Below are 20,852 nucleotides of genomic sequence, written 5' to 3' on the forward strand. Positions count from 1 at the left end.
TAAAATTGCTTCAATAAAATGAGAGCACAAACCTAGTGGCTAAAAGATAGGATTTACGAAAAAGTCGATGGCAGAAGTAAATATACTGAAATGTATGACAATGCTAAATCTATTAAATAAATCAAAAAGTGACAGAACTAGGATGAATACAGTTGAAAACTAAATTTCAATAAAGAGAAAATGTGTCAGAAGCTATAGTGAACATAGAAAAAATCAAAGATATTAAATAATACAAAGAAAATTTTATATGTGTAAAACAAATATAATGCTAAAATAAGTTTATTGGTGTTTCTGAAGTAACCCATACAAATAATATTCACAGAGATATAGAGGAAAACAATCTCTTAAATTACCTAAGAAATGAAGGAATAAATAGAATCATACAATGAAACAAAAAACCTTTCAAGATTTATGATATATCAAGAAAAGATGATTTCAAAAAATCAATATTGAGGTTTATTCTGTATACCCAAACACCATTGAATTTAAAAGGTAATTTCTCAAAGCCCCCAAAAATACAAATAGTATAGATGCCAAAATGGATAGGTCCATAGAGATGTTGAAGCAATATATGTGTGCTATGCCTCTGACATCTTTCAGTCCAGGGAGTCATTTGACTCTTTTATATACACACATAATTCTGGAGCCTTAAAATTCAATATATATATATATATATATATATATATATATATATATATGCTGAAAATAATATATGGTAAAATTTATATTTATAAAAATGTGAAGGAACATGTATTTTTATTCATCTCTGGACAAAAGCTATACATTTAAGTCTCTGTTATTTCTAAATAGTGGAATTAGCAATTTTGATTTTATTTCAGTTTTCCTGTGTTTCAAAAAATCACTAAATACTGCTTTAAAGTGAAATAATTTAGAAGAAATATAAAAGGTTATGATAGAAAATCTAAATATAGAAATGTTTAAAAATTTAGCAAATCACAGATAATTATTTTTCCTAGGTTAAAAGGCCATAGAAATTTTGTATGGTCATGTATTTTATAATATAGCCTATGCACATTCAAGATTGATAAAAGCACTTTGCCATGATATTAATCATGGCATAATGAAAGTCAAGGGTGTTGCACAGTGCTGGTATGAACACTGGAGGTTTCTCATTATTGTGTATCAGTGCACCACACAAACATGTCTTTGCCTGGGGAAAGTTTCTTAGGGAATGCTTGGAGCCTCAGTGGACATGCATTACACTTGTTATTTAATCAGAGTTCTGCATATTAGAGTGACACCTGCTTTCTTAATACTTATTTGTCTTTGATAAGCTAAAATACACAGAAAATTGTTCACTTGGGGAAAAGATTAACTAATTCAAGCCAAAAAATTCAATTTAGCAAGCCACATTCATTTGTAAACCATATTCTGACCATCTGATTGAAAAATTTGAATTAGGGACAAACTGATTAAGACTAATAAAGAAAGCGTTTTGTTTTTTTTTTCCTTTAGAATAATAAATAATTTGATGAGATATATCATACCTTATTTTCTTTTCTCATTTTACTATAGGTTTTCAAAGATGCTTACCCACACTTTTATTTATTCACTATACTTAATGGGTATGACACTGTATTTCTCTTGAATATTTACATTTCATTTTAATTTTTTAAACTAAGCTAAATTCCATCTACAAATAAAGCAAAAGATGCTCCATAATTGTTACCACCTAAAAATGTCTTGTAAGCTCATATATACCAAGAATAATTCAATTTCCTTTCATTTTCTAAATCTCTCCCTCCTGCTAGTATCACAATATTCAAGGCATTTATGTGCCAACTCTTCCCCAGAACACCTGGCCAATCCTTTAATGCCAGATGGACCTGCTGATGCAGAACAAAACAGGGAATAGTTGTAATAAATATGTCTGTGGGGGATATTGTTGGTAACATTATTGGTTGAGTCTGCTTTGACTGAAAATTGTAGCAGTCCATAGCCTCTATTTATCTGTCTACTACTAGCAAATTATTCAGAGGTGTCAGAAGGCAGGATGATATAATGAAAGAACTCTGATGTGTAAGTTGGTAGACTGCACAATCTGTGCTACTTATTCAACCTCTTTGGGGCTCACTTTTCTATCTCTAATTTGAGCAAATTAAAAATTGAGAAAATTGAGTAAGATTCTTTGGTACTTTTCTCAGTTTTATGGTTCAAAATCACAACGTGAACACAACATTTTGGCGTCAGAAAACTAATAGACTTTTAATGTCATATATAAATTAAAAGGTCTTCCCTGGTAGCTCAGCTGGTAAAGAATCCTCCTGCAAGGCAGGAGACTCTGGTTCAATTCCTGGGTTGGGAAGATCCCTTGAAGGAGGGCGTGGCAACCCACTCCAGTATTCTTGATTGGAGAATCCCCATGGACAGAGGAGCCTGGAGAGCTACAATCCTGCCAAGGGGCTGCAAAGTGTAGGACATGACTGATCAACTAAGCTCAGAGGCAGCATAAAGGAAAAACTTACACTTTCTACATCTGGAGTTTCAAAACCTTTTTGAAAAATACTCCCATTTTAACAAAGTCATTTTAATAAAATCAGTGAACAGCTACTAAAAGATTTTTTTTTTTTTAGATTTTATTGCTGTTGAACATTAACCATATTACTATGTGCCAGGCAACATGGCATGAGTTGAGACCCTATTAAACACTACAAACTGAGGTTGATAATTGTACTGTTAAGAAAATAGCAAAAAGGCACCAGTGCAGTGAATAGGGAGCAGCAGAAGTTAGGTGGTGGATACGCAAGTAGAAATCTCCTGACAGATATAAGTTGACTACATTCTCACTTGTCAAGAGGGAGAGGAGAAGCATGAGAATTTAACAGAAGTATGTTTCAAATGTCAATAGGTAAGTGTACACAGGAATTAAATAATAAGAGCTTTTGTCAGATAGCCAAAACGTTAATAACATAAAGAGTGAATGTCACATTAGAGACAAAAAATTAAGTGCACAAGCAATTTCAAGAGTAAATTAACCCTTTATCAATGGTTATTAATGGATTTCCAGTTTCAGCTTCAGTATCTAAAGAGTTTAGAAGCATCATTCCCATGATAATAATAAATGGTTGTACAAACTAAAAATCGATGATGTTTCTTGGATCTGTCAGAGAACTGATGTTGCAAGGCAAACTGCCACCTTGAAATCTGGACAGACAAGCACATACAGAGAGTGAGGACTAACATATGCTTATGAGGAGCCAGGCAACCTATAGTCCATAGGATTGAAAAGACTTGGACACAACTGAAGAGACAACACATAGGAAAAACCGTTGGAGCCAAAAACGGATGGAAACACAAACGTTAATATTAACACATAGCTGGAAACTGAGTGTGGACTAGTTTGAGAACTGTAAACAGCTGGGGACTGGAGTCTGGGAAAAGGGACGTATTTTATGGGTTTATCTAAGCACCCACAGTAAAACTCTGAGAAAGATCTACTGGTTTTATCAGGGGAAGGGAAAGAGAAATAGTTCTGAAATCTATCCAGAGGTGCCATTACAAAGCCCTACTCTTCAGGAAAAATAATTAATCAGAACTTATCCCACCCTGAAAAGGGGGCATTATCCCCACTTCTGGGGCCCTCTAGATTTTCTGTTTCACCTAACAGAAGAAGAAAAGCTATGAAACATTTCTGAAAGTCACAGTACTGGGAAATAGACCCATTAAAAGAATGAGATGCAATCATAATAGAGTATGCTTCCTTTGCCCTACAACTTATCCCCATATGAACAGGGATCCAGTGGATTTGCAGTGGAAATAGCTGAAAGATAAATCTTCTGAGGAAACTTCTTAGGGAAGCCTCAGATTAACAGAGGAAATTAAAATAAAATCACCATTGCCTGCGGGCTCAGTTGTGTCCAGCTCTTTGTGCCTCACTTTACTGAAGAGCTCTGTGTTCAGTAAATACAGAGTTATGCTAGAAGTTCACACCTCTGGGTAAACTCACCTTCTTGCATGTTTGGAGGTTCCATATTGGCCCAAAGTGATAAATTAAGGCATTATTAGAGTTTTTTCTGGGTATGCCAAAGCATTGTACATATATATCTTTCTGGAGCTTCCCCAGTGGCTCACGGGTGAAGAAGCTGCCAGCAATGCAGGAGCTGCAAGAGATGGGGGTTGATCCCTGGATCCAGAAGATCACCTGGAGAAGGGCATGGCATCTCACTCCAGTATTCTTGCCTGAGAATCCCATGGAGAGAGGAGCCTGTTAGGCTACAGTCCATAGGATCACAAAGGGTTGACTATGACTAAAATAACTTAGAACACACATGTACTCTTTTTAGATCACCAGCAATGGAAGCTTATTTTTATGTATCTCCTTCATTTTCCTTTTTTTCAAAAAATATTTATTTATTTCTTGCTGTGCTGGATCTCCGCTGGATCATGGAAAAAGCAAGAGAATTCCAGAAAAGCATCTATTTCTGCTTTATTGACTATGCCAAAGCCTTTGACTGTGTAGATCACAATAAACTGTGGAAAATTCTGAAAGAGATGGGAATACCAGACCACCTGATCTGCCTCTTGAGAAATTTATATGCAAGTCAGGAAGCAACAGTTAGAACTGGACATGGAACAGCAGACTGGTTCCAAATAGGAAAAGGAGTATGTCAAGGCTGTATATTGTCACCCTGCTTATTTAACTTATATGCAGAGTACATCATGAGAAACGCTGGACTGGAAGAAACACAAGCTGGAATCAAGATTGCCGGGAGAAATATCAATAACCTCAGATACACAGATGACACCACCCTTATGGCACAAAGTGAAGAGGAACTCAAAAGCCTCTTGATGAAAGTGAAAGTGGAGAGTGAAAATGTTGGCTTAAAGCTCAACATTCAGAGAACGAAGATCATGGCATCTGGTCCCATCACTTCATGGGAAATAGATGCGGAAACAGTGGAAACAGTGTCAGACTTTATTTTTCTGGGCTCCAAAATCACTGCAGATGGTGACTGCAGCCATGAAATTAAAAGACGCTTACTCCATGAAAGGAAAGTTATGGCCAACCTAGATAGCATATTCAAAAGCAAAGACATTACTTTGCCAACAAAGGTTCGTCTAGTCAAGGCTATGGTTTTTCCTGTGGTCATGTATGGATGTCAGAGTTGGACTGTGAAGAAGGCTGAGCGCCAAAAAATTGATGCTTTTGAACTGTGGTGTTGGAGAAGACTCTTGCGAGTCCCTTGGACTGCAAGGAGATCCATCCAGTGCATTCTGAAGGAGATCAGCCCTGGGATTTCTTTGGAAGAAATGATGCTAAGGCTGAAACTCCAGTACTTTGGCCACCTCATGCAAAGAATTGACTCATTGGAAAAGACTCTGATGCTGGGAGGGATTGGGGGCAGGAGGAGAAGGGGACGACAGAGGATGAGATGGCTGGATGGCATCACTGACTCGATGGACGTGAGTCTGAGTGAACTCTGGGAGTTGGTGATGGACAGGGAGGCCTGGTGTGCTGCGATTCATGGGGTCGCAAAGAGTCGGACACAACTGAGCGACTGATCTGATCTGATCTGTGCTGGATCTTCTTTGCTGAGCATGGTATACTCTCTAGGTGTGGTGCACAAGCTTCTCATTTCCATAGTTTGTCTTGTTGTGGAGCAGGAGCTCTAAGCATGCAGGCTTCAGTAGTTGCAGTGACGGGCTCAGTAGTTGTGGTGCATTGAGGCTGCTGCCCTGCAATGTATGAAATCCTTAGGTTCACCAATGTCACCTGCATTGTCAGGCAAACCCCAACTACTGGACCACTAGGGAAGTCCTTGTAAGCCCTTCATTTTCATCTCATTACTCTGATGTTGCTCTGAGTTTTTGTCCAGATTTTTGATTGCCTGATGGGTATCACTGCCCTCAGGCAGCTATGATGTTAAAAACAAACAAACAAACAAACAAAAAAAACAATTCAGTTCAGTCACTCAGTCTTGTCCAACTTTTTATGACCCCATGGATTGCAGCATGCCAGGCTTCTCTGTTTATCACCAACTCCCAGAGCCTGCTCAAACTTAGGCCCATTGAGTTGGTGATGCCATCCAACCAACTCATCCTCTGTCATCCCTTTCTCCTGCCTTCAATCACTCCCAGCATCAAGATCTATTCCAATGAGTCAGTTCTTCACATCAGGTGGCCAAAATATTGCAGTTTCAGCTTTCAGCATCTGTCCTTCCAACGATTATTCATGACTGATATCCTTTAGGATTGACTGGTTGGATCTCCTCACAATCCAAGGGACTCTCAAGAGTCTTCTCCAACACCACAGTTCAAAAGCATCCATTCTTTGGTGCTCAGCTTTCTTTATAGTCCAACTCACATACCCATACGTGACCACTGGAAAAACCATAGCCTTGACTAGATGGACCTTTGTCGGCAAAGTATGTCTCTGCTTTTTAGTATGCTGTCTAGGTTGGTCATAGCTTTTCTTCCAAGAAGCATTCTTCCAAATATACACACACACATATATATATATATATATATATATATATATATATATATATATTTCTTCCAATATATATGTATTTCATTTGACATATTTGTATTTCATTTGACATATATATGTATTTCATTTGACATATATTATATATATATATATATATATATATATATATATTTCTTCCAATATATATGTATTTCATTTGACAAGTGCCCCAAGGAAAAGATTATTCTTAACAAATTTAAATTTAGGTTGACTAAAGACCTGTCTTGAGATGGAGTGTTTCAGGGAGCTGCCAGACAAGTCAAATAGGGACAGTTCTCTGGGAATCAGACTTTTTGTTGAGCTCCATACTCATTCTGCTCCCTCCATTTGCTGCTATTTTACTGTTCTTCATGCATATGATAGTATTGCTATCAGATTTCTAGGCTACAAAAATGTTGAGGACAATACGATTTGAATAGAGCAAGTTAAAATGCTATAAAATAGCTTTTTACAGAATAGTGTTTACAGAGATTTAGAAATTTTTTCTTGGATAAACACAAGTGCATTTAGTGTATTTCAAATGCTCTGAAAAGGACAATTTTAGAAAGTTTTATCATTCTTCTCATTGCTTTCATGGGGGAGTGGATCTTTGGATGTTCTTTCTGTGCCATCCTGGAACTGCTACAATGAAATGTTAATAACTATCATGAGAGATTGGTTCGATAACTTCTAACCTACCTGAGTCTGATATTGAATATGGTAAGATGTGTTTGTCTGTGAGGTTTGCAATCCTGTGAAAACTAAATCTTTTTTTTTTCTTTCCTCTTTTGAACTCTAAGTTTTCTAAAGACTTATCTCTATGATTTCCTTTTGGAACTCTATTGGGTAAAGACCAGATATGTCTTGAAGTAAAATAAAATATCTAATTCTCTTCAGATGCCATTCTTTAAGTTGGTGGTGTGTCTTCTCTCCTTCATTTAGATCAATGGAACAAAATAGAAAGCCCAGAGATAAATCCACGCACATATGGACACCTTATCTTTGACAAAGGAGGCAAGAATATACAGTGGATTAAAGACAATCTCTTTAACAAGTGGTGCTGGGAAATCTGGTCAACCACTTGTAAAAGAATGAAACTAGAACACTTTCTAACACCATATACAAAAATAAACTCAAAATGGATTAAAGATCTCAACATAAGACCAGAAACTATAAAACTCCTAGAGGAGAACATAGGCAAAACACTCTCTGACATACATCACAGCAGGATCCTCTATGACCCAGCTCCCAGAATATTGGAAATAAAAGCAAAAATAAACAAATGGGACCTAATTAAACTTAAAAGCTTCTGCACATCAAAGGAAACTATTAGCAAGGTGAAAAGACAGCCTTCAGAATGGGAGAAAATAATAGCAAATGAAGCAACCGACAAACAACTAATCTCAAAAATATACAAGCAACTCCTACAGCTCAACTCCAGAAAAATAAATGACCCAATCAAAAAATGGGCCAAAGATCTAAATAGACATTTCTCCAAAGAAGACATACAGATGGCTAACAAACACTTGAAAAGATGCTCAACATCACTCATTATCAGAGAAATGCAAATCAAAACCACTATGAGGTACCATTTCACACCAGTCAGAATGGCTGAGATCCAAAAGTCTACAAAAAATAAATGCTGGAGAGGGTGTGGAGAAAAGGGAACCCTCTTACACTGTTGGTGGGAATGCAAACTAGTACAGCCACTATGGAGAACAGTGTGGAGATTCCTTAAAAAACTGGAAATAGAACTGCCTTATGATCCAGCAATCCCACTGCTGGGCATACACACTGAGGAAACCAGAAGGGAAAGAGACACGTGTACCCCAATGTTCATCGCAGCACTGTTTATAATAGCCAGGACATGGAAGCAACCTAGATGTCCATCAGCAGATGAATGGATAAGAGAGCTGTGGTACATATATACAATGGAGTATTACTCAGCCATTAAAAAGAATACATTTGAATCAGTTCTAATGAGGTGGATGAAACTGGAGCCTATTATACAGAGTGAAGTAAGCCAGAAGGAAAAACATAAATACAGTATACTAACGCATATATATGGAATTTAGAAAGATGGTAACGATAACCCTGTATACGAGACAGCAAAAGAGACACTGATGTATAGAACAGTCTTATGGACTCTGTGGGAGAGGGAGAGGGTGGCAAGATTTGGGAGAATGGCATTGAAACATGTGAAATGTCATGTATGAAACGAGATGCCAGTCCAGGTTCAGTGCACGATGCTGGATGCTTGGGGCTGGTGCGCTGGGACGGCCCAGGGGGATGGTATGGGGAGGGGGGAGGGAGGAGGGTTCAGGATGGGGAGCATGTGTATACCTGAAATTTAAAAATGTTAAAAATTATTAAAAAATAAATAAATAAATACGAAAATATTAAAAAAAAGAAATAAATATACTGTGCTGAGAGCAATGTCTTGAAAATAATTTTTGATATTGACATTATCTAATCAACCCTGCATATTCATTGGAAAGACTGATAAAGAAACTGAAGCTATAATACTTTGGCTACCAGATGTGAAGAGCCAACTCACTGGAAGAGACCCTGATTCTGGGAAAGACTGAGGGCAGGAGGAGAAGAGGATGAGATGGGTGGATGGCATCACCAACTGAAAGGACAAGAGTTTGGGTGAACTTTGGGAGATGGTGAAGGACAGAGAAGCCTCGCATGCTGAAGTGCATGGGGTCACAAAAAGTCAAACATGACAGAGCAACTGAACAACAACAGCAAAGTGGAAATTGTAAAGTACCCAAGTGATGGTCAGAGAGTAAATAATCATTGATCAAATTCTAAGATCTTGATCTTTGAATTATAAACATATTAGGATGAGAGAGCCTGCCCCCCTCATTTAGTTCTTCCTAGTGGTGTCTGCAACTTCCAGGATCTTTTGCCTGATGATCTGAGGAGGAGCTGATGTAATAATAAAAGAAACAAAACACACAATAAATGTAGTGTACTTCAGTCATCCCCAAATCCTCTCCCTTCCCTCCCCAGGTCCATGGAAAAGTTGTCTTCCATGAAATCCGTCCCTGATGCCAAAAAAAGATTCTTCTATAGGACCAAATTTCTACACAATTCTCAATCTGTTTAATCAGTTATTCTTTATTTCAGTTGCTGTTTCAAGAGATGACTATTTATTGTTCTCAAGGGCAGAATGAGGTACTCACTGTTCTGCATTGCTAATATCTTTCCAAAATTGTTGATAAAATATAATGCAGAAATATACATATTCACTGATAATTTAATTTCTGAGTGAATGATTCATTTTTTCTTATTGTACAATTACTCAGAGACCATATTTTCAATCCTGAGAAAAGTAAAAGCAAAATTGCCCATAAGTCTCAAATTCTATTATAAAATGTCAAAAAGTTCAAAGTGAACTAGTTGCTTCCAATTCTCTGATCATTGTAATTAAGTAGAACTTGTTCCTTTGAAGAGGTGAAGGATCAATATCTGTTTTTGTGCAAAGCAGTTAGAAATAAATAAATAGAAAGACGATAGCCTTAAACTAAACATGAATACTATTCATCCATATTTTTTCCTAAATCAAATCTTTGAAGTAGTTCAAAACTAAAACAAAATTATAAGTATTTCTATACAATATTGATATTATACACAATTTAAAACTACAAAGAGTAAAAGCTTGCTTTGTTTCCTGTAATGATAATCAAATCTTATAAACATAATTAAATATTGGTATATAAAACTTGCACCTTCATTACATTTTTTGACTCTTATAAACAACCTGTATGGACTGTGTTAAATTGAATGAAATGAACAAAAAACTTTAACTAAGAATGCATTGTCATTGAATGAAAGAAACTTAAATAAAACACTTCTAATTTTAAAAGCCAGGGTGTTGTATATTTCTTTTATTTAAATTTAAATCATATGAAAGCAGGAAATAAATAAGTTACAGTTATTTGAAATTTTAGACAAAAATTGAATAAGAAATTAAATTTTTGAGACATTATTTATTCCATTCCATATATTTAAAGGCAATAAATGCACTAGAAAAAATTAAGCAAATAATTTTAAAAATAAAATCTTTCCAATTCAATCAAAATATTTTGAAGGCAGGTTTTTACTTTATTTATTCATTTATTTTATACTGATTCTTCTATTGTGTACCTTAAAGGTTAAAAACTGGTGCTGGTTATGAGGTCCTATGGAAAACAACTCAAACTAAATTTAATAAGCTAAATGACAAAAGGCTGATTTTCCTAAATTGAGAAGCTGTCTTCATAACAGTACAATATTTTTATTAAAGTCATCAAGATTATATTAACAAAGCCTTGAGCAACAGGATTTGGGATAGTATGTATTGTTATTTCCTAGTGTATGGTGTGCACAAATGATGTTATATATTGTTGTGAGTATTGGTGATTAAATAAAAAAATGCATGTAATTTCATTTAACTTAGCTATCAACGTTGTGAATGTACCTGATGTGTTTCAAAAAATGCTAGATTTTGTGAGAGATACAAAAAAGAAAAAAATAAGCACCTCAGTTTCTACCTACTTTCAAAGAGTTTTAATGCCAGTATGAAACATGTATCCATTCTAAAGGAGATCAGTCCTGGGTGTTCTTTGGAAGGACTGACTTTGGCCACCTCATGTGAAGAGTTGACTCACTGGAAAAGACTCTGATGCTGTGAGGGATTGGGGGCAGGAGGAGAAGGGGAAGACAGAGGATGAGATGGCTGGATGGCATCACCGACTGGATGGACATGAGTTTGAGTGAACTCCGGGAGTTGGTGATGGACAGGGAGGCCCGGCATGCTGCGATTCATGGGGTTGCAAAGAGTTGGACATGACTGAGCGACTGAACTGAACTGAACTGAACTAATGAAACATGTCATATAAACAGATAGCTGTAGGAAAAGATAAAACAAGAGAAAGGTAGATATTTAGGGTCCAAGTATCTTGAGAACTCAGAAAAGGGGGAAATGCCAGTTAGCTAGCAAATTTGTCTCACTCTGATGCTGCACTGAATAGAACAGGAGGCTTTATCAACTGTGTGACAGCCAAATTTAGCTACCAATAACCAAAGTACAATGTGCTGGGACCTCTTCTGTTATGAGTTATTTAAGGCACAAGCTCCAGCTCATGTTGAAAGTCAGGAGAGAACAAAAATATTAATATAGTTACCTCATACACAGTTCCTATTTGGTCCAGGTAGCAGAGCAATTATTTAGTGTATTGTGCTATTCTACCACTTCGCCTTAGAAATAGTATATTCCATTGGCTGTAGCTTGCTTTTGAAAAAAAATTATTATTTTGTAAAAGTGTTGAGAGAAGTAAAATAGAAAAATATTGGTCTAATAAAGAAAGCATGGGCTATTGAATTAATCAAGTCAGTCAGTTCAGTCGCTGAGTCATGTCTGACTCTTTGTGATTCCATGCACAGCAGCATGCCATGCCTCCCTGTCCATCAACACCTGGAGTTTACCCAAACTCATGTCCATTGAGTCAGTGATGCCATCCAACCATCTCATCCTCCATCATCCCCTTCTCCTCCTGCCCTCAATCTTTCCCAGCATCAGGGTCTTTTTAAATGAGTCAGCTCTTCACATCAGGTGGCCAAAGTATTGGAGCTTCAGCTTCAACATCAGACCTACCAATAAACACCAGGACTCATCTCCTTTAGTTGGATGAGTTGGACTGGTTGGATCTCCTTGCAGTCCAAGGGACTCTCAAGGGTCTTTTCCAACACCACAGTTCAAAAGCATCAATTCTTCGGTGCTCAGCTTTCTTTATAGTCCAACTCTGACATCCATACATGACTACTGGAAAAACCATAGCCTTGACTAGACAGACCTTTGTTGACAAAGTAATGTCTCTGCTTTTTAATATGCTGTCTAGGTTGGTCATAACTTTGCTTCCAAGGAGTAAGTGTCTTTTTATTTCATGGCTGCAGTCACCATCTGCCCTGATTTTGGAGCCCCCAAAAATAAAGTCAGCCACTGTTTCCCCATCTATTTGCCATGAAGTGATGGGACAGGATACCATAATCTTAGTCTTCTGAATGTTGAGCTTTAAGCCAACTTTTTCACTCTCCACTTTCACTTTCATCAAGAGGCTTTTTAGTTCCTCTTCACTTTCTGCCATAAGAGTGGGGTCATCTGCATATCTGAGGTTATTGATATTTCTTCCAGCAATCTTGATTCCAGCTTGTACTTCCTCCAGCCCAGCGTTTCTTATGACGTACTCTGCATATAAGTTAAATAAGCAGGGTGATAATATACAGCCTTGACGAACTCCTTTTCCTATTTGGAACCAGTCTGTTGTTGCATGTCCAGTTGTAACTGTTGCTTCCTGACCTGCATATAGGATTCTGAAGAGGCAGATCAGGTGGTCTGGTATTCCTATCTCTTTCAGAATTTTCCACAGTTTATTGTGATCCACACAGTCAAAGGCTTTGGCATAATCAATACAGCAGAAATAGATGTTTTTCTGGAACTCTCTTGCTTTTTCCAAGATCCAGTGGATGTTGGCAATTTGATCTCTGGTTCCTCTGCCTTTTCAAAAACCAACTTGAACATCTGGAAAATCACGGTTCATGCATATTGAATTCTAATTCCAAAAATGTCAATCTGGTAGCATTGACTTACTTCATTCAATCTCAATTTTATCATGTCTTGAAAGGAAATAATACCTTTGTGATTATTTTATTGATGACTATTGGTATTAAGAGAGAAGGATAAATTGTTAAGTAGTATTTAACAGTAAGTGCTTAAAACTCATTTTATTTCTTATTTTTAAATCTCAGCCAACATCATTTTTGACCTTTAGATTATTTTATTCTTTTTAGAACAGTGTCTGAAAGTTGACAGCATTATTGTACTGCAGTTTCTTTTGGCCTAGGGTAACATTATTAAGATTTCTACCCTCACCTCCTCCCAGCCTAGAAAATTTCATTATTCAATCTCTCTGGTTAAAATGTATTCATGGAAATGTTAAAAGCATATTTTATACTATCAAAAATATAACAAAAGTTGAATATAATTAACAAAATTTAAAATACAGCTATTAAATTAAGCTTTATTTCATAACTAGACTTTTCAATTAATGATTCCTAATTGCCATTAACATTGTTATTTAGCTATTCTTATCACTGTTCTGAGGCTTTCCTTGTGACTCAGATTGGTAAAAAGCCTGCCTGCAATGCAAGAGACATGGGTTCGATCCCTGGGTCGGAAGATCCCTGCAGGAGTGTGTGGCAATCCACTCCAGTATTCATGCCTGGAGAATCCTATGAACAGAGAAGCTTGGTGGGTTACAGTCCATGGGGTCCCATAGAGTCGGACACAACTGAGTGGCTAACACACACACATCACTACTGTGCATTCCTTTCACTCTTCTACTAGGGATTTTGTATGTTGCTAGCAATTTGTACTTTAATTATACCTTTAAATATCTATCAAATCTATTTATTCTACTAGAATAAATCATTTTAGTGAAAAATTTTGGCCAAATTAAAGATTCTTTCTTTTTTACTTATTTATACTACAGGCATAATATTATTAATTTAACACAGTAGGGTGAATCTTATTTGGAAATATTAGCAAGTTTACTTATAATATGGCATGAAGTAATTTAAAATTTTAATATTATTATTATTTTCATTTTTTGAATATACTTTATCAATGGTCCACAATAGGATTCATTTTATTTCTATTGCTTTTGTGTTATTATTCAGTATTAACCTTCATCTCAGAGCCTCTTTCCAGTGAGATCCAACTGGTAAAAACAGATAGACTCAAGTTCAATTTGTTTAACAACCTCATGGTTGTCATGAATAAAATTGAAATAAATAGCTAATAAGCTATCATAGTCATTTGAAGAGATAGGCTTTGAAATCAATATAATTTCATGTTTAAGTAGTATTTATACATGACAACCCCGAGGTTCAGAGAAGCTAAATAACATACCCAGGGTAATCCAGCTGCAAAATAGATAAACAAATTGAACTTGAGTCTATCTGTTTTTACCAGTTGGATCTCATTGGAAAGAGGCTCTGTAATGAAGATTAATTAGTAGAAAAGTTAGGTTATGAGAAGTTTATCAGTTTATCAGATGAATGAATGAATAAAATGTGCTATACCTATACAGTTGAATATTCAGTTCAGTTCAGTCACTCAGTCATGACCAAATCTGCAACCCCATGGACTGCAACACACCAGACTTCCCTGTCCATCACCAGCTCCTGGGGCTTGCTCAGATTCATGTCCATCTAGTCAGTGATGCCATCCAACCATCTCATCCTCTGTCGTCCTCTTCTCCTCCCGCCTTCTATCTTTCCCAGCATCAGGGTCTTTTCCAATGTGTCAGTTCTGTGCATCAGGTGGCCAAAGTATTGGAGTTTCAGCTTCAACATTAGTCTTTCCAATGAATATTCAGGACAGATTTCCTTTAGGATTGACTGGTTGGATCTCCTTTCAGTCCAAGTGACTCTCAAGAGTCTTCTCCAACACCAAAGTTCAAAGGCATCAATTCTTCAGTGCTCAGCTTTCTTTATGGTCCAACCCTCACATCCATACACGACTACTGTAAAACCATAGCTTTGACTAGATGGACCTTTGTTGGCAAATAATGTCTCTGCTTTTTAATATGCTGTCTAGGTTTGTCATAGCTATTCTTTCAAGGAGCAACAGTCAAATATTATTCAGCAATAAAAAAGAATGAAGTAATTTCTTATGGGTTTTAATAAAAGAAGTAGTATTAGGTCAAAAGATAACTTAGGATGTGATAAAGTCAGAAAATGTGTCAGCCAAACTGGAGTGACCCTTCAGAGTTGTTCCAAGATGAGGCAAGGAACATAAAACTTTATGATACATGGTGCAGCATAGAAGAACCTTGAAACATTATGCTAAGTGAGAGAAAGCAATCCCTGGGTAGGGAAGATACCCTGGAGAAGAAAATGGCAATCCACTCCAGTACTCTTGCCTAGAAAATTCCATGGACGGAGGAGCCTGGTAGGCTACAGTCCATAGGATCACAAAGAGTAGACAGGACTGAGCAACTTCACTTTCACTTTCAAGCGAGAGAAAACAATCATAAGCCCTCCTCCAGGGGATTTTCCCAACCCAGGGATCAAACCCAGTTCTCTCACACTGCAGGCAGATTTTATTGACTGAGTCACCAAGGAAACCCATTAAAATTCAAATATTGTACAACACTTTTTTTGTGAAATTCCGAAACTAGGCAAAGCTGTAAAGATAGAAAATGTATGAGGTTGTCGAGCACAGAGGACTTTGGGGGTAAATATTGAATGATTACAAATGAAAACAGAAATTATTTTTTGAGTGATGAAAATATTTTAAAATTGACCATGGTGATTTTTGTAACTATACTAAAATCAATGAATACTGTACTTTAAATGAGTTTTTTAAAAAAGAAGTTTCTCAGAAAGTACTTGCTTATGGGTTTTAACAAACCCTAGTATCAGGTCAAAAGATAACTTAGGATGCGATAAACTCAGAAAATGTGTCAGCCAAACTGAAATGACCCTTCCGAGTTGTTCCAAAATGCAGCAAGGAACATAAAACTTTATATCACTGCATCAAATGGTCTTTAAATGTAGGCTGCCCTTGGTAAGGGGCTTTGTCACTGCCAAGATAGCTCTCAATGGCCAAGGAAATTTCCAGAGAGGACTTCCAGCTAAGGCTTATACTCAGGTTTATGCCAGCAAATAGAGAAATAAATCCTTTAATCTTGAAAGGATGTATGTTTGTCTAGTACATCACAAAATCCACTACTACATTCCCTCAAAGTTATGCTTTCTGTGATGCTACTTTGTCAATCAGACTGCTGTATCACTTTGATCACATATGGATGATGTAGTTGTAGAAACAATAAGGTTTTCTTTTTGTAGAACAGTTTCCCTTTCTTTACTAAAGGAAAGCTTAGCCTTTAGTAATCTAAAGGGCTCTAGTAATCTAAAGCACTTTAGTTATCTAAAGCTCAGCCCATATCACTGAGTTAACGTGAAAAATAGAGGAGATGATTAAAGTTTGGCAGCACAAAATCTTTGTTTTGAATTTCAAATCTACAGGGCTCCCTACAGATAAGTTTATTTATCTAAAGACACATAAGCAATGTTTTTGATTTTCGAATTATTTTACTTTTGAAATTACAGTTTCAGTTGTATTACATATTAAATTGTATAGTGTAACAGAGATAAGCTAGTCATTCTTCAAGAAAATTTTCTTTGTCTTCTGACATCACAGTTAGGCTGTATTTCCCAGATTCCCCTACAATTGGTCTGGCCATGTGGCCAAGTTCTGATCAAGGGAAAATGTATCTGTTTTGATGTATGCTGCTTCTAGACATGACCCATAGAAAAAAGTAATCTGCATTCTTTTCCCGTGTTCTTTCTCCTTGGAAGCACTGAATAAAGGATGGTGGAGCTACAAGATGAAAGGTGTCTGTTTTTTTTTTTTTTTTTTTACTTTACAATATTAAAAACTACCACTTTTAGGAGAGCTGTTGTCAGGTCACAGTAAGCTACTTTGAACTTCCATGCATAGGAAATAAATTTCCATTTTTGGGAGACAGTAAAATTTTATCTCAGTTTACAGTGTGTGTATGTGAACTCTAAGCCTCCAGACTCCTCTGTCCATGAGATTCTCCAGACAAGAATACCAGACTGGGTTGCCATATCCTTTTCCAATCTCAGTCTACTAGTGTTATCTTTATTAATATTGGTGACATTCAGCATTTCACTTTATGTCTGCAGAATGTTTTAAACTTTGTTTTCTTTCTTAAATTTATATAATGTGACTATATTTAACTTATACTGTATATTTAATATACCACTGTTCTCTTAAGAAAAACAGCATTAAAATCATATAGTGATTTCACCTTTTAAAAGCTATTTTGTTTTATTCATAGTCTTATTTATGATGACCAAATATCTTTTCATTATATCCCTTTCATTTGCTTATTATTTGTATATAGTCTATTAATATATTTCTTAATCTAAGAAGTTTTCAGTTTTTTAATGAATCACAATTGATGAATGCTCCTTTGAAATTTAATGTAGAAGTGAGACAAAGATTAATTTCATTGTTTTCTTTTTTTTTACTTTCAAGCGATCGAATAATTTTCTTCAAAATATCACAAAGTGCTAAGATATTCACTTCAATACCCTGTATCCACTCAGGGTCTCCTAAGCACAATAAATGAGATTTCATATCTTACCCTCTCCTACTTCCTGACCCTCCTCTTTGGGGAGGATATGAGCTGCTTCCAATACAACTCATAATAAGTTGAGACAAGTTGTTTGGCAAGATTGAAGATACATTTATAGTTTGGAGAGTAACATTTAAGATGGCCCTTGAAGATGAATCATGCTATACAGAGTAGGTAAAGAAGTTGGGGCAGGAATTCTTTGGTAGTCCAATGGTTAAGAATCCTCTTCTGCTGCAGGGTATGTGAGGACATAAGTTAGATCCCTCATCCGGTAACTAGGATCCCAGATGCTGTGGGACACCTAAGCCCTCGCACTACAACTAAGCCCTTGAGGGTGCCCTAGAGCCCATGCTCAGCAATAAGAGAAGCCCATGTGCCACAATTGGAGAAAGCCCACGCACTGCAATAAAGACTTAACACAGCAAAAATAATAATAATAATAAAAGAGATGGGGCATATGTGAGGTAAGGCAAATAGGATGGGATAAGAACACTCTTCTGTGCTAACCATAGCCTGTGCAAAAGCATAGAGCTGACATATTTTTTGGCATGTTCAGAGAACCAAGAATAGCACAAGGTGGCTGGGGTAGAGATGATATGTTAATGTGTGATGTATGAGATAATTTGTGAATGATTTTCACTTTCAAGCTTTAGAATTTGGATACTGCATATTAATTTCAATGTTATTACAATATTTTCCCTGTCTCTCTCTTTTCCCTTTCTAAAGAGAATTAACATCATCATATCTGTATTATTAGATACACTAGGTGAATTGTGGTTAGTATGAAAGAGATTACATTAATTCACATAAGAGATTAGGAAGATCTGAATGAGGAAATAGATAAACCAGCATATTTTGAAAGTTTAGCTTCAAAATGTTTCACATGATGACCTTTCCTTTTGTTCTTTTTTTAATAAGCTACTTTTTCTTAATAGTAACTTAAAGAATATTTATTTCTTAAAGAAACATATGGGAGATACTGTCCTTGTCTATTCAGTCCCCCTTTTGTTTATGGTGACCATAAAATTTGTTGTTCTTTTGTTATTTTCAGGGGTATTGGGAGAGTTATTAATAATTGAACTGGATAATAGTTGAATTATAAATAAAAATATTAATTATAAATAAACATTTAATTATAAATAAATGAATAAAATTATAAATAAAAAAATTTCCTAACTCTCCAGGGAAAATTGGATAATATATGAAAAGGATGAAAATTTTTAAAATGAATACACATAATAATAGGATGAAAGAAAGAAAATGGGATACATATTATAATGCAAGTTTCAATTACTTTTAAAATTCTGTTACCAAAGAATTTCCCGTCTAAGCTTTTATGAATTTTTAAACTGAAAAGAAGTACAATGAAATTGATGATAATTTTTCCCTTCCCTTTTTACATCTTCATTCTGTTCTTCCTAATTGTTTTCTAAATTTATCCTTTTTTTTTCTTCACTTTATCCTTTCTTGGTTTGTTAGAACACTTAAGGGAAATATAAGTGCTCAATTTTAAGTGCTATTTTCATTTCTTAAACTTGCTGCAGTTAACTTTCTACTGAAAAATAAATTCTAATGTACTTTATTCTTAAATTAACAGTGCTATATCAGTGTATGTATAACTTGTGGTAAGTTGTCTCAGTTATTTTTGGAAAGACCACATTATACATAAAGAAGATGTTCATATGTATGTTAATTTATACATAACATTAATTATATAAGATGATATAAATGTTCAAGTTTGGACGTTTACACTGCTAGATTTTTTCACTTTGAAAATATTCTGGAGTTACCAGAGCTTTGAATCTTATCTTTTTTTTTTTTTTTTTACTTTGAGTTAATCTCAGAGTACTAAAAGTGAAAATGAAAGTCACTCAGTCAAGTCCATACTCTTTGCGACCCCATGGACCATACAGTCCATGGAATTCTCCAGGCCAGAATACTGTGGTGGGTAACCTTTCCCTAGAGTACTAAAAAACACTCACCAATTCAAATTCGTAACATAGAAAATCTACAAATATGGAATAGAAACTTTTTTAAGTCAGTACTAATGTGACCAGAACGTTTAACTAATATGGTAAATCATTAGCCCTCTAGAAGATCTATATTTAAGCACATGGTAGATGGCCATGCATTTGGTACTAGATTAAGATGTGAAGTGAATGATTTATTCTAGTCACTGAAAAATTTAAATATTAAAGACTTTATTTAGAAACAGCATATAGCCATTATTTGTATAAGTTAGTAGGATTAAATACAAGGTCACATCTCTCTGATAAGAAAAATAATATTCAGGTTTGACTTTCTGAGGGGAATCCTGCTAACTCAGTACAAACTGACATATGATGACAATAGCCAAAATATAAACAAATACAATATGAAGCCTAGGGAGAAGAATCATGTATACTTGACATGATTCAGTAAGAATCATGTACTAGAATATTCTAGCAATGTTAGTTACTTTAGAATACATTGACACTTCTCCTACACAGCTATTCTTATTTTTATAATAAATTGTTGTTGAGATTCTTATTTTTCAAATAGGTGAATGACCACTGAAGCCTAGAACCTATGCAATCACATATTTAATTATTTCCAAAAATAAATCTAATTCTTTATTAATTTTTATTGGTCATAAATTCTAGAATTGTAGAAGAATGAAATGTGTGCATGTGACAACTATTCATCATACATAATACTTCAGCTATATAAAAAATGAATATAGAAATTCACACAATGTTAATACAGCTATTTTAGTTTGCATACAAATAATGAACTATTTCTATTTAACATGGATTTTGCGTGCCATTTTCCACTTTATAGCAAAAAGAAAATATAACTCATATTTCATCTTTATTTAAGTTGTTACCACTTGACTTTTGGTTTTATCAAATTATTTAAGAGGATAAATTAGTTCAGACTATGGGGTCGCACAGAGTCGGACACGCCTGAAGCGACTTAGCAGCAACAGCAGCAACATGAATTTATTGAGTCTTATGGTATTTTTATATACAAACTTCAAGAAGGCTTATAAAAATCCTACACTTGACTAGGAAGGTAATCTGAAAATCCTAGGAAGATGTCCAGGTATGGTGGTGAAATAATCTTTTTTTTTATTTCTCTCTTGATACCTGCTTCACTTAATTCACAATATTGTACTTATGGAA

Source organism: Bos javanicus, chromosome 1 (genome assembly GCF_032452875.1).
Source record: "Bos javanicus breed banteng chromosome 1, ARS-OSU_banteng_1.0, whole genome shotgun sequence".
Taxonomy (NCBI): Eukaryota; Metazoa; Chordata; class Mammalia; order Artiodactyla; family Bovidae; genus Bos; species Bos javanicus.